The following is a 14,067-nucleotide window of genomic DNA, read 5'->3' on the forward strand; positions in this document are numbered from 1 at the left end:
CAGTCAGATCGCTGGACCACGGGGGGTTGAGTTGGGAGCGGTCTTGTGCTAGGAGGATAGGAGGATTAGGTGAAAAAAAAACATTGAGTTCAGCTTTAAGATTAAAGTGTTACTAAACCCTGTAATATGAACATGGTTCATCTGCACCACGTTCAGTGATAAACTGCACAGTTTCTCCAGTGATGAGAGTTCAGGAAGGAGGAGATTTCCACTTCAGCCTGGTCTGTATACACGCCCACATGTGTGATGCCAATATCATGTGACCTGGCTATCTCTGAGAACAAGTAATTATTCTCTCTAGCATAAAAGACACAACTAAGCTGGTGCAGGTTGCCTACTCTGCCTGTGTTAGCTGGCCTTCCCCAAATAGACAGTGCAGGATAGGGAGGATCTGTGCATACAGGATAAAACACTCAGCTCCCAGGACACAGCGGAGACCAGTGAGCACGGCGCAGCGCGACTCGGCATTCGAACTAGGGAACCGGGCAGTGAAGCCGCAACGCTTCACTTCCTGGTTTCCTCACTGCTTGCTTGTCTTCTGCTGCCGACGTCGCTGGACTCCAGGACGGGTAAGTGTCCATTTATTAAAAGTCAGCAGCTACAGTATTTGTAGCTGCTGGCTTTTAATACTTTTTTTTTTACAGCGGAGCTCCACATTAAGTTCCACAGTGAGTATAACAAGCATGCTATGCTGCATATACAGACAGATTTTACTGTTATGGGTTTAGTAACGCTTTAAGGTGGTATAGGTTAAAAAAGGGTAAACAGGCTACTTTCATAAAGATTACAAAGTATTAAATTAATATTAATAGACTGCAAACAGTACATGGTCTGTTGCTGGGAAGGCACACATGATTGGACTCTTTTAACAATTTGATTTTAGCCTGTGTAGATTCAGGCAGTCCTAGACTTACTAACACAATAAGGATTGTAGGTTTGTTCTTAAGTCGCAACACTGTGGGCTAGATTCAGATAGGTTAGCGGATCTTTAGATCCGCGTAACCTATCTGATTTAAGTTATGCCGCCGCAATTTTTTGAGGCAAGTGCTTTATTCAGAAAGCACTTGCCTCTAAAGTTGCGGCGGCGTATCGTAATTCCCCCGGCGGAATTCAAATTCCGCGGCTAGGGGGCGTGTACAATTTAAATCAGGCGTGTCCCCGCGCCGATCGAACAGCGCATGCGCCGTCCGCAAATTTTCCCAGCGTGCATTGCTCCAAATGACGTTGCAAGGACGTCATTGGTTTCGACGTTAACGTAAATTACGTCTGGCCGTATTCGCAAACGACGTAAAAAATTAAAAACTCGGCGCGGGAACGACGCCCATACTTAACATAGGATACGCCGCACTTACCCCTCCTATAGCAGGGGTAACTTTCCGCCGGAAAAAGCCGAACCTAAACGACGTAAAAAAAAAGCGCCGGGCGGTCGTTCGTTTCTGAATCGGCGTAAATGCTAATTTGCAGCGTAAAAGATACGGAAGCGCCACCTAGCGGCCGGCCTGGAATTGCAGCCTAAGATCTGACGGTGTAAGTCACTTACACCTGTCGGATCTTAGGCATATCTATGCGTAACCTGATTCTATGAATCAGGCGCATAAATACGACGGCCGGACTCAGAGATACGACGGCGTATCAGGAGATACGCCGTCATATCTTCTTTCTGAATCCGGCCCTGTATTTGTAATTATAACTTCCGGGCGGAACACTGCATTCTTAACCACTTCTCTACTTTGGGTGTTTTTCAGATTTGGTGTTTACAAGACTAAAACAGTTTTTTTTTGCTAGAAAATTACTTAAAACCCACAAACATTATATATTTATTTTTTTCTAACACCCTAGAGAATAAAATGGCGATCATTGCAATACTTTTTGTCACACCATATTTGCGCAGCGGTCCTACAAGCGCACTTTTTTGAATTAAAAAATAAGACAGCAATAAATTTGGCCCAATTTTTTTATATATTGTGAAAGATAATGTTACGCCGAGTAAAATGGTACCCAAAATGTCACGCTTACAAATTGCGCCCGCTCGTGGCATGGCGTCAAACTTTTACCCTTAAAAATCTCGATAGGCGACGTTTAAAAAATTCTATAGGTTGCATTTTTTGAGTTACAGAGTAGGTCTAGGGCTATAATTATTGCTCTCGCTCTATCGATCGCGGCGATACCTCACGTGTGTCGTTTGAACACCGTTTTCATATGCGGGCGCTACTCGCGTATGCGTTCGCTTCTGCCCATGAGCTCGTCGGGACGGGGCGCTTTAAAATTTTTTTTTTTTTTTTTCTTATTTATTTTTATTTATTTTATTATTTTTTACACTTGGAAAAAAAAAAATGATCACTTTTATTCCTATTACAATGTAAACATCCCTTGTAATAGAAAAAAGCATGACAGGTCCTCTTAAATATGAGATCTGGGGTCAAAAAGACCTCACATCTCATATTTAGACTAAAATGCAAAAAAAAAAAAAAAAAATTGAAACTGTCATTTTTTCAAATGACAAAAAAAAAAAATGTTTCTTTAACCACTTGCCGACCGCGCACCGCCGTTCTACGTCGGCAAGTTGGCTCTGCTGGGCGAGAGCACGTAGTATAACGTCCTCTCTCTCGTTACAGAGCGGGGACCGGGAGCTGTGTGTGTAAACACCCAGCTCCCGGTCCTGTCAGCGGGGGAAACGCTGATCTTCTGTTCATACAATGTATGAACCGAGGATCAGTGTTTCCCCTAGTGAGGCCACCCACAGTAAGAACACACAAGGGACATACTTAACCCCTTCCCCGCCCCCTAGTGTTAACCCCTTCACTGCCAGTGGCATTTTTATAGTAATCCAATGCATTTTTATAGCACTGATCGCTATAAAAATGCTAATGGTCCCAAAAATGTGTCAAAAGTGTCCGCCATAATGTCGCAATACCGAAAAAAAAATCGCTGATCGCCGCCATTACTAGTAAAAAAAATATATTAATAAAAATGACATAAAAATACCCCCTATTTTGTAAACGCTATAACTTTTGCGCAAACCAATCAATAAACGCTTATTGCGATTTTTTTTTACGAAAAATAGGTAGAAGAATACGTATCGGCCTAAACTGAGGAATTTTTTTTTTTTTTTATATATTTTTGGGGGTATTTATTATAGCAAAAAGTAAAAAATATTCATTTTTTTCAAAATTGTCTCTCTATTTTTGTTTATAGCGCAAAAAATAAAAAACGCAGAGGTGATCAAATACCACCAAAAGAAAGCTTTATTTGTGGGAAAAAAAGGACGCCAATTTTGTTTGGGAGCCACGTCGCACGACCGCGCAATTGTCTGTTAAAGCGACGCAGTCCCGAATCGCAAAAAGTACTCTGGTCTTTGGGCAGCAATATGGTCCGGGTGTTAAGTCGTTAAGAGGCTGGGCGGGACTGACGTTTTGACGTCACTTCCGCCCAGCAGAGCTATGGGGACGGGCGAAGGAGATTTTTCCTTCAGTCTCGTCACCAGACGAACGGTCCCGATCGCCTCCGCCGCTACCGACGGCTACGGTAAGCGGCGGAAGGCGCGGGAGTGCGGCGGGAGGGGGGCCCTCTCCCGCCGCCGATAACGGCGATCTCGCGGCGAATCCGCCGCGGAGACCGCCGTTATCGTTAACAGAACCGCTAAAACTAAAGATTGATACCTCGGTTGTGGCAGCAGCTGCGTTTAAATGGATCACGCCCACTTCCTTCCTACTTTGAATTACGCCAACGAATTTACGTTACGCTGGTGCAAAATTGGACTCATTTGCTTTGAGAATACGGACCTTACCTCTCTAAGTTACGTCGGCGTAACGCATATGAGATACGCTACGCCGGCATAAAGATGCGCCGATCTACGTGAATCTGGGCCTAAATGTTTTTTTTTCTTTCTTTTCTTTGTCTGAATATCTCACTTCCTGTTCCTCCTCAGTAAGGTGTTCAGTAAGCTGTTATAAATGACTATTCACCGCTTGCATTATGGTGGAAAGCTTACTGAGGAGAAACAGGAAGTGAGAATTTCAAACAAAGAAAAAAAACATTTAGAAGGGAAATCGAAGGAAAAAGTAAGTAAACCAACAATTCACTAGCTTAAAGGAACCTAAAAGCCGAACCTTTCCAACCCCTTTAAGTTTAACTTACGCCTGTGCATGGATGTGGGATGTTCCGGACTCTTGTTATGTTATCTGGGGCTATTCTGGCCATGCAGTACATGTAGTACTGCAGTGTGGGATGTGTCCGAAGTTATCTAGGACCAGTGTGGAGCACAAGTGGCTGGCATTTGAGGCTGTTCGTAAGTAGGAGTCGTTTGTAACTCGGGTGTTTGTAACTCGGGGACTGCCTGTATACCCCTGTTGCTAAACTCATGCAAACATTCAAAGTTCTGCATTATCAAACTCTTTTGGGTTATAATCATTTTTGGGTTCTTTTGCAGCTGGTAATGCATGGGGAAGTCACAGATATCGAATTGGGCGGCTGTACATTAGAAAACGGACAATTAGCTTGTTGAGTGTAAAGCCATCCGCTGCCGCTGCCGCCGCCATATGACATACAACAGTGGCAGTAAAAAAGTAAAATTTATTGTGAACTGTAGTGTGAGGACCTGCCTGATTTGATAGAAATTTAATGCAGCATTCAGACTGCAGAAAATATATTGGTTTGGGTTTTTAAGTAATTGGAGACATACCCAAGGGGTGCGGAAGGGCTTTCACGAGGTCCCCTGTATCACTGAATACTTTTGGTTTTAAAACATTCTGGTTGAGTGTCGCACACCATCTCCATCAGTTAAATGGTAAATTGGAAATTTGCTGTTGCCAACCTTCTGAGCTTGTGGAAAGCCTGCACATAGCCAATCTGCTGAGCGGTGGAACAAAACAGTGGATGCCTAGGAGATCTGGTTTATACGCTGTATACCCCCGGAGGGGTGATTGGAGCTGGTGAGTGGGGACCCGTGTGGGGGAGCACCTGTAGTCACCTCAAGATCACCTGGTGTGTTTTAAAATACTCTTCACTGAAACTACTCACCGATCTGAATATAGATGAATGGATATCTAATTATGAATAACTATTGGAGATTTATTATCACTTCACTTTTTGTATTTGTTTTCACTTCTTATTAATTTAATATTTTTCTATTTATTTTTGGTGGACGTTATTTATGTTAAGTGGACCACCATCTTCTTCATATCGTTTTTTGACACTTATGGTTTAATGCTAGGCAGAATTTGGAGTATTGCACCATTAATAATCCACTTTATTATTTATAGCATTCTCATAGCAGCTTATATAGTTTTAGAATTTTGGCTGTACACTGTTATATTATAAGGTTATCTAAAGGTATCTGTCACAATGTCAGTAATCAACACGATCACTGCCTAGCTGCACCCAATTAGGGATCCTTTACACACTGCTAAGACCACATTCTGAGTCACGGTTAATATATTCTTAATAGGACATTAGTTCTTACTTGTATCCTCAATTAGCCCTATGAAAATCATTCTTTAGGGTCAGGCAGCGCCATTTACCGCCATTTTTCTGATCATATCTATTTAGTACCTCCTTCTGGTGATTCTATTAGGGGGGGCTGCAGCCTTTTCTGTTGGTAATTATCTTAAGCGCAGGATTACCTATCTCTGTTACACATTTCTGCATCTTAACACAATACATGGATATGATATCATACATATAGAAGTCTTAGCAAGATAAAAATATATTTTTTTCCATAATGTTTTTGCCTTTTTACCCCCCAAAAAACATTACTTTTTGATTTGGTATAGGTAATAAATACTTGTACTCGATAAGATCAATTATTAAATTTAAAAGATTTCTGAATATGGTTCATAATTGCATGGTACAATTTCAGTTCTCTCATGTATTATTAAGGGAAAAATTATAATTATATTGGCTAATTTGTCAGAAACCACAATGAACACTTTGTGATGGCTTGGTGCAAAATATAATGCTTTATCACACTATTTTCAAATGATTTCAGTGCCGAAAATAGTTGTATTAGAAGTCATTATCATTTTTGAAAACATTATTTTACTGGATAAGCAAAGGGCAGCGTCTGGCAATCTTTAAAATTCAAACATTTGGTCTATTAGAGTAATAGAGTGCAAACACTATTAATACATATTGTTCTTATTAAAAATAGATACAGCTATTCACATGATTTGACACGTATGATGACATATTGCTTTGAAAATGGAAAGTTAGGCTTTGTAAGTTTTTGTTTTAAATCTCAATAGACACATTTTTGAAAATATATATAATTATACTTAGGTTCATATTATTTCAGTAATACTGTCTGTGCATTTTAACTTCTGAACCCTTCTCTCCTTGTTGGTAGGGTTGGATTACATTTGTGTGATATCCTGCAGGTTAGAATATGCTTGCAGCACAGGAAAACAAAAGCACTCTGGAAAATGAAATGAAGTCAACGTAGGTAAAGCTTTAGCACAGTGAATTTTTGTAAAGAAATGTGAAGTTTTGCTTGTTTTACTGTACCGTTTTAGGTCCCAAAGAGTTAAATGATGAGAAAAATAGAAGAAGCAAAATGTATTTAGGAAAAATCAAAAAATTGTTAATCCATACTACAATGCATTTAAAAAAAGTGTGTACCAAAACAGAACTAAAACAGGGTGCACTTTTATGTACAGAAGAGCGATCAGACATTCTAGATTCCACCGGCCTTTTCCAAGGAGCCTTTCCTTCCATTTTGTGTCCAAAAGTTTTAGCTTTAGTACTACTATCAACCATTTTTTATGGTCAATTTTGATTTATTTTCTTAATTACTCAGTAATTTATTCCTCTTTAAAGCGGGAGTTCATCCAAAAAAAAATTTCTAACATAACATTCAGCCAAGTTGTGATAATGACATTATGCTGACCATTTTAATTGTATTGCCGTACATACCGTTTTATCTATATTTTCACCGCGGCTTCCGGGTATGTAATCTGCGGGACTGGGCGTTCCTATTTACATGCTAATTAATTGACATGCTTCCGACCGGCGCATACAGCGCGTCACGAGTTGCCGAAAGAAGCCGAACGTCGGTGCGCAGGTGCCGTATAGAGCCGACTCGCAGTCCGGCTTCTTTCGGCAACTCGTGACGCACTGTATGCGCCGGTCGGAAGCATGTCAATTAACATGTGAATAGGAATGCCCAGTCCCGCAGATTACATACCCGGAAGCCGCGGTGAAAATATAGATAAAACGGTATGTACGGCAATAGTATTAAAAAGGTCAGCATAATGTCATTATCACAACTCGGCTGAATGTAATATTAGAATTTTTTTTTGGGTGAACCTCCGCTTTAAGTCCACTGAACTGCTAGAAGCAAACTGTGGTAACAAAATGTTTTCAATAATTAATACAGTGTGGTTGAATGTGACTAATTACTACACAATAGACTATTACTCACAGTCAAATGGTAGAGATGGCTAGGGTTTGCACACTTTTTGTTGTGAAAGACGTTCCTGTGATAGGATTCTGCAGCAATCAGCACCAGCAGAAGCAGCTTCTATGGTCAGCAGGAGTAGGAGAGTCAACCAGCCTCCATGGGACTCGATCCTGCATCCAGTGCAAAATCAGCAGCTCCAGGCTTCCACTCCAGGGCTCAATACTTCTTAGGTCCCCTTCAGGCTAGGTAGGCTTAAAACCACAGCCCTTTTACATGTAGCCCCAACCCCCTCCAGCCACAGACAGGGAGGAAGAGTTTGCAATAGCCAGCCCTGAATTTATGCCCTTTCCCATAATGCACAACTGGATAGAGAAATGACAGCCAGGTTGAACTTAGGGGAGGCTGAACAAACCACAGACTACAAAATAGCATTGTCTGACTATAGCCACGCAGACTAAAGCATATGTTAACTCTAAAATGTGTAAAACAACCCATTAAGATTAAAATAGAAATGAAAGGCAAAACATTTGTGTATAGATATAATTATTTTTTATAAATACCCCCCCCCTTTTTCTTAAAAGTGATCACATTCCCTCTGTTTTCAGCTGCATAAGAGCTGGGGGAAGAGAATCAGCAGTACACTGAACTTCCCAGTGAAGGGGGGGGTGTCAGGACAGGAGGAGAGCATACTGAGTTCCCAGCATAGCCAGAGAACTGACCATGGTGTGTTCTCTTGCTTAGTGTGGTCAGTTTGAAATTGGAAAGCAGAGGGACTGGCAGGAGCATCAGGGATTTCACACAACGCAAGCAATACAAAGAAAACAATATACTTTTTCATACAAGTACATGAAACAGCAGGCATGTTTCATGAATATGAAATGTTGGGTTTACATATTCTTAAATTTACACATTTGAGATTGATGGGGGAATCCTCTGTGTCATTGTATTCTGACAGCCGGGAGGCTTCCCCACCATCAGAATACACTGATTAGCAGAAGAGGTGGTTTTGTAAATTTTACAAAGGTTAAGGTGGTAAAATTTGAACAGTGATTAAACTTATCTTTATCTAACCTAGATCCTGTGTCGGTTCCTGTCCTGTGACCAGAATCAACATTTTGAAACAAGATGTCCACCCTGCAAGAGGTGATGTAGTAATTTGTAGTCCTAATTAAGGTGGAACTTTAGCCTTAGGAAATAGAATTGACAGACAGGTAGGATTTTTAATGCAGAAGAGACATGCTTTGGGCAGCTCACTGTACAATTTCAGCAATGCCGGGTCTGCCTGAACTCCCCGCCCAGCCAATGACCAGCGTCTGGCAATCGAGACACGGAAGCTGGCTGCCTGAAGATGTCAGCGGCTGGACAGGGAGCTTGGGAATGAAGCATCACTGGAGCTGAGGTGAGTATTGTTCTGCTTCACAGAAGCACTTTAAAAGACTGCTGGACATTCAGCCTGTACCCGATCAACTGGTTAGTAGGGATGAGCCCAGGCTGAAATCCACAAATGCCAAACAGAGCACCAAACCGCACTAAAGTCTATATGAGTCAAATCTATTGGAGCTTGACACTGAACGAGGGACATGTGCCAATCCAAATAAAAAAAATACAGTTCAGTGGGCAGAAGGTCTTTTAATGCAATGATAAAGACCTTCACTGGAGTTTCTTCTGAAGGTCTTTATCATAAGGTGAGAATCCATCTATTTGTCCCTGGGTGGTAGTTGGAGATATATAAAAGAACAAATATAAAATAACTAATGCTAAACTAAGGCTAAACCTGGGTGGCTAAACTGTTAAAAGCACGTTAAAGAGGAAAAAAAAAAATCTTAAAAAAATAAAAGGCAGAGGGGACACCATCAACATTCCAGCACTACAAAGAATGAAATAAAACATGTAAGAGTGCGATCAGGGCTGCAAAAATAGACAACAAGAGATGTATAGCACAGAAGAATAAAAGAATCCCAAAATTGTTTAAAATATATTAATAGTAAAAAAGCAAAGAGAAGTTGGTTACAAGTAACAAGGAGAAGGCAACTGTATTAACCACTTCATTACTGGGCACTTAAACCCCCTTCCTGCCCAGACCAATTTTCAGCTTTCAGCGCTGACGTATTTTGAATGACAATTGCGCGGTCATACAACACTGTACCCAAATTATATTTTTATAATTTTTTTCCCCACAAATAGAGCTTTCTTTTGGTAGTATTTGATCATCTCTGCAATTTTTATTTTTTGCGCTATAAACAAAAAAGACAAACATTTTTGAAAAAAAAAACACAATATTTTTTACTTTTTGTTATAATAATATCCCAATTTTTTTAAAAAAAATTAAAAAAATTTCCTCAGTTTAGGCCAATATATATTCTTTTACATATTTTTGTTAAAAAAAAAAAATCGCAATATGCGTATATTGATTGGTTTGTGCAAAAGTTATAGCGCATACAAAATAGGGGATAGATTTATGATATTTTTTTTTTACTAGTAATGGCGGCGATCTGCGATTTTTTTTGTCAGGCCTGCGTTATTGCGGCGGACATATCGGACACTTTTGACACTATTTTGGGACCATTCACATTTATACAGTGATCAGTGCTATAAAAATGCACCGATTACTGTATAAATGTGACTGGCAAGGAAGGGGTTAACACTAGGGGGTGAGGAAGGGGTTAAATGTATTCCTTGGGTGTGATTTTTACTGTGTGTGGAGGGGACTGACTGGGGGAGGTGACCGATGCTGTGTCCCTATGTACAAGGGACACAGCATCGGTCTCCTCTCCCTGACAAGACGTGGAGCTCTGTGTTTACACACAGAGCTCTACGTCCCTCCTGTCACTGCCGATCGCGGGTACCTGGCGAACATCGCGGCCGTCAGGCACGTGCATCGGCATCTCAGTAATGCGCCAGGCACAGTTTTTCCCCGCTGCGCGCCCCCAGCGGTGCGCGCGGGGAATGCAAATAACAGGACGTCTAGGGACGTCCACCCGGCAGTTGAGAGCCACGCTGTGGATGTCTTTTTTCTACACTGCCGATCGCGGGTACCTGGCGAACATCGCGGCCGTCAGGCACGCGCATCGGCATCTCAGTAATGCGCCGGGCACAGTTTTTCCCCGCTGCGCGCCCCCAGCGGGGCGCCCGGGGAATGCAAATAACAGGACGTCTAGGGACGTCCACCCGGCAGTAGAGAGCCACGCTGTGGACATCTTTCTTCTACAGCGCGGGTCTCAAGTGGTTAAATACATACAAAGGAGGGACATAATAAACAAGAAAGTGTTGTTAGCAACACAGTAAGAAGTTTCCTATCTGGCTAACAGAAGCCCATGTTCTAAAAAGACTAGAAAAACTTAATGTGAACAAATAAACAGGACCAGATGGATTGCACCCGAGAAGCCTCAAAGAACGTAGCCAGGTCATTGCTAGACCATTATTCCTAATCTTTAACCTCTTGATGACCGCGCCATAGCCGAAAGACGGCTACAGCATGGTCAAGTTATTCTGGGAGGACGTCTATGGATGTCCTCCCGTGCTTGCGCTTCTCGAGAGCCCCCTGGTGCGTGCTCGCGGCAGTGTCCGTGCTCGCCAAGTTTACGGAACCCGGCGCAACATGGATCACGGTAAATGACCAATGAAAGCGGTCCTTTACCACGTGATCGCTCCTTCCAATGAAGGAGCGATCACAATGGAAACAAACAGGGGTCACAGAGAGGTCCAGCTCTCTTCTCTCCTCACACCGATACAGCGTGTGAGGAGAGAAGAGAGTACATTGTCAACAGTGAGTTTTTTTTTGTGGAGAATTACAGTGCCCAGCAGTGCCACACAGTGCCAATCTGTGCCACTAAACCACCCATCAGTGCCCCTACAGTACCAATCTGTGCCACAACAATACCTATCAGTGCCACTACAGTACCAATCAGTGCCATTATAGTACAAATTAGTGCCACTAGTGTCCATCAGTGCCACCACAAGGCTCATCAGTGCCACTACAAGTCACATCGGTGCCACCAGTGCCCATCAGTGCCACTTCAGTGCCCATCGATGCCACCAGTGCCCATCAGGGCCACCTCTGCCACTCCAATGCCCATCAGTGCTGCCAGTGTCCGTCAGTGCTCCATCAGTGCCACCAGTGTCCATCGGTGCCATCAGTACCACATCAGCGCCACTATAGTGCTCATCTGCACCACTACAGCGCTCATCAGTGCCACTAGAGTGCCCAATAGTGCCCATAAGTGAGTGCTCATTAGTGCCACCACATCAGTGAATCCTCATCAGTGCCCATCAGCGCCGCCTTATCAGTGCATATCAGTGCCAGATAATCAGTGCAGCCTCAGTGTGGTGCATTAGTGTACATCAGTGCACCCTCACCCGTTCCCATCAGTGCACCCTCACCCATTCCCATCAGTGCACCCTCATCCGTTCCCATCAGTGCACCCTCATCAGTACCCATCAGTGCATCCTCATCAGAACCCAGCAGTGCAGCCTCATTAGACCAGCCTCATCAGCACCCATCCGTGCAGCCATATCTGTTCCAGTTTCCCTACCACAGTTTGTCACCACAGCCCACAGTCACCTGTATGGCAAAAAAATGTTTTCTGCTGAGGAGGCATACCGACAGCTTTGCTTGACCGACGAGAGCAGCGGGGAGCTCTCTGAGTCTGATTCAGAATATGAACCTGTTGTAGGCAGTGGGTCTTCTACAGATTCAGAGGAATAGCAAAGTGTGCCCATGAAACAAAGGCGTTCGTCAACCAGCAGCTCAGTGTGTGGCAGGCGCAGCACTATTTAAATACTGAGTAGCACCATGCGCTATGGCATTAGGGTTAATGATGTAATCTCTGACTCTTCCCTAAGATGCCGTTCTGTGAAGCGCTGAGAGGGTTAAGAACACACCATACAATTCTTCTTAAGTAACTGTTCTTTAATAACTGCGTTCATTTATAACTTCAAACTGCTTCATAACATTGCTGCTTGCGCAGCCATAGTCCATATAACACGTGGTATCAGTATAATGAAGTATTCGGAATAGGAAATGGTGAAACATTAGATACGGTATGGTATGATATGATATGGTGAAACTGCAGATAAAACATAGATACACATTCAAAATACAGTTCCGCTTACTCTGCAGTTAATAAGGATAAGCTAGATCATACTATATGTGGATTTCGCTCACCTATTTTGCCTCTTGCTTTCACAGAACTCTCTCTGTTGTGGAGCTGACTTTCTGCTGTCTGCTCTCTCTGCCTCTGGAAGGAAAATGGCTGCTGGAAAGCTTGGTTTCACTTTTGCCTCACAAAGGGGGGGGGGTGGGTAATCTGTCATTGGTTAGGATCGCTGTCCATCAAAGCTAGCTCATAGGCATATCCTGCTTTTCTACTCTTGCTCACAAATAAAATATTAAATGCAAAATACAGCGATAACTCTTTCCATAGTTTAAAAATACATATATAAGCTCTGTGTGTGGGTTATTGTCACTTTTATACACCTACGTGTGTTAACTATATGAACTTATTATACAGGTTTCTGCCTCCAGGACATGCCTTTTTAGCTGGCCAGCTACACTCCCACCAAAATACCTATAATTCTATGTTCTCAGTAGCAGGATTTGAACATGAATTTGAGGAATTTTCCATCAAGTTTTCAACTCTCTAGTGTCTGTTACTCTCAAGTAGAACAACTAACTTTTGAATGGGACGTTCCAGCTTGAGTGGAGTTGTGAGACGTTTTCCTTTGTTGTCAAGGTTTGAGTCTCCCATTTGTAACAATAATCTTCTTACTAGTCCTTCTTTGTCCTTTTGAACTTCTAGAACTCTGGCCAACTTCCATTGATTTCTAGGCAAGTCATTTTCTTTGACTAATACTATGTCATCAACTTGGACATTTCTTCTGGGTGTTTGGCTAAGTACTCTTTACTCCATCTATTCCAAAACTGCTCTGACAGATATTGAACTCTTCGCCATCTTTTTTTGGCGTATAAATCCTCCTTGGTGAATCTTCCAGGTGGCGGCTATATGTAGTCAGGCTTGAGATGCAGCAGATGGTTAGGGGTTAAAGGTTCCAAGCTTGTTGGGTCATTGATGTCGTTGACTGTAAGTGGACGACTGTTGACGATAGACATTACTTCATAGAATAGTGTCCTCAGTGAAGTATCATCTAATCTTCCAGCATTCTTTTTCAACATTGAACTTAGCACATTTCTTACAGTTCTGATTTGCCTCTCCCAGACTCCACCTGTATGGCTTGCACTTGGAGCATTCATGTGAAAATCACACTGTTTCTCTAACAAGTACTCAGTTACTTTTTCTTTGTCAATCTCCTTTAGAGCCTTGTTTAGTTCGTTCTTTGCTCCAACAAAGTTAGATCCTTGGTCAGATCTAAGTTCTCTGACTGTACCTCTTATGGCTATGAAACATCTTAAGGCATTGATGAATGCGTCGGTTGACATATCCTCCAACATTTCCAGGTGTATTGCTCTGGAGCTTAGACACGTAAATATCAGCCCATATCTCTTGAACTCCTTGCGGTTTTGTTTGGTGATAAATGGGCCAAAACAGTCCATTCCACTATAAAGAAATGGTGGTGATGGGTTTACACGATCAGCTGGTAGATCAGCCATCCTTTGCTCTTCCGTGGGTCTACGTGTCTTTCTACAGATTACACATTTACTGATGTACTTCGCT

At 42.4% G+C, this 14,067-nt stretch overlaps 1 protein-coding gene across 1 annotated transcript in view; it reads right to left on the bottom strand.

Annotated features, from left to right (window-relative positions):
• Positions 1-12,651, bottom strand: part of CFAP410 (cilia and flagella associated protein 410) — a 132,377-nt gene extending 119,726 nt beyond the window's left edge. Inside the window, exon 1 of the mRNA XM_040357185.1 lies at positions 12,561-12,651. The gene's annotated coding sequence lies outside the window, so the exon portion shown is untranslated. The remainder of the gene's footprint in view (positions 1-12,560) is intronic.
• Between the last annotated feature and the right edge of the window lie 1,416 nt (positions 12,652-14,067).

Source organism: Rana temporaria, chromosome 6 (assembly GCF_905171775.1).
Source record: "Rana temporaria chromosome 6, aRanTem1.1, whole genome shotgun sequence".
NCBI lineage: Eukaryota > Metazoa > Chordata > Amphibia > Anura > Ranidae > Rana > Rana temporaria.